Source organism: Arachis ipaensis, chromosome B06, assembly GCF_000816755.2.
Source record: "Arachis ipaensis cultivar K30076 chromosome B06, Araip1.1, whole genome shotgun sequence".
Classification (NCBI taxonomy): Eukaryota; Viridiplantae; Streptophyta; class Magnoliopsida; order Fabales; family Fabaceae; genus Arachis; species Arachis ipaensis.
In genome coordinates this window covers 95,178,892-95,180,482 of record NC_029790.2, presented here as the reverse complement: position 1 = coordinate 95,180,482, position 1,591 = coordinate 95,178,892, and positions in this window count along the sequence as shown.

The window sequence follows — 1,591 nt, the reverse complement described above, 5'->3', positions numbered from 1 at the left end:
CAATGGTTTCATCTTATCCTCTCAGTGAAAATGATCAACGCACCCTGTCACGGTATGGCTATTCATCTGTCGGTTCTCGATCATGTTGGAATAGGATTTACTATCCTTTTGCGTCTGTTACTACGCCCGGCAATCGCGAGTTTAAAGCTCGTCACAGTCATTCAATCATTGAATCCTACTCGGAATACCACAGACAAGGTTTAGACTTTTCGGATTCTCATGAATGCCGCCATCAATCTAGCTTATACCACGAAGATCCCAATATCTCGGACTCGGTCCCTTGTATTAGTAATCTAAGAGATATTCATTCAATCGAAGGTAGAACGGGAGTGGTTGTCAAGCACGCGTTCAAAGGGAATGATGATGATTGTCACGTTCATCACATTCAGGTTGAAGTGCGAATGAATATCTTAGAAGCGAAATAAGATGAATTGAATAGAAAACAGTAGTACTTTGCATTAATCTTTGAGGAACAGCAGAGCTCCACACCTTAATCTATGGAGTGTAGAAACTCTACCGTTGAAAATACATAAGTGAAAGGTCCAGGCATGGCTGAGATGGCCAGCCCCCAAAACATGATCACAGGATCAAAAATACAATCCAGGATGTCTAATACAATAGTAAGAGGTCCTATTTATAATAAACTAGCTACTAGGGTTTACAAAAGTAACTAATTGATGCATAAATCCACTTCCGGGGCCCACTTGGTGTGTGCTTGGGCTGAGCTTTAACTTTCCACGTGCAGAGGCCATTTGTGGAGTTGAATGCCAGGTTTTGATCCATTTCTGGCGTTCAACTCTGGTTTTTGATCCCTTTCTGGCGCTGAACTCCAGAATTGGGCAGAGAGCTAGCGTTGAACGCCAATTTGCGTCATCTAAACTTGGGCAAAGTATGAACTATTATATATTGCTGGAAAGCCTTGGATGTCTACTTTCCAACGCAATTGAAACCGCGCCATTTTGAGTTCTGTAGCTCCAGAAAATTAACTTTGAGTGCAGGGAGGTCAGAATCCAACAGCATCAGCAGTACTTCTTCAACCTCTGAATTTGATTTTTGCTCAAGTCCCTCAATTTCAGTTAGAAAATAGCTGAAATCACAGAAAAATACACAAACTCATAGTAAAGTCCAGAAATGTGAATTTAACATAAAAACTAATGAAAACATCCCTAAAAGTAACTAGATCCTACTAAAAACATACTAAAAACAATGTCAAAAAGCGTATAAATTATCCGCTCATCACAACACCAAACTTAAATTGTTGCTTGTCCCCAAGCAACTGAAAATCAAATAGGATAAAAAGAAGAGAATACACTATAAATTCCAAACTATCAATGAAACATAGCTCCAATCATATGAGTCTCCTACGACTCGGAAGTGGAAGCCTTTGTCTTCCCTTTCCCTTTTCTGGAGGTTTCTCCGGTCTTAGGTGCCATTAATGGTAATGGAAAAATAAAAAGCTTATGCTTTTACCACACCAAACTTAGAATGNTCTTGAATAGTTCACTTTATCCATGGAGGTTCAGAATGATTGGCATCTATAGGAACTCAGAGTTCAGATAGTGTTATTGACTCTCCTAGTTCTCCTAGTTCA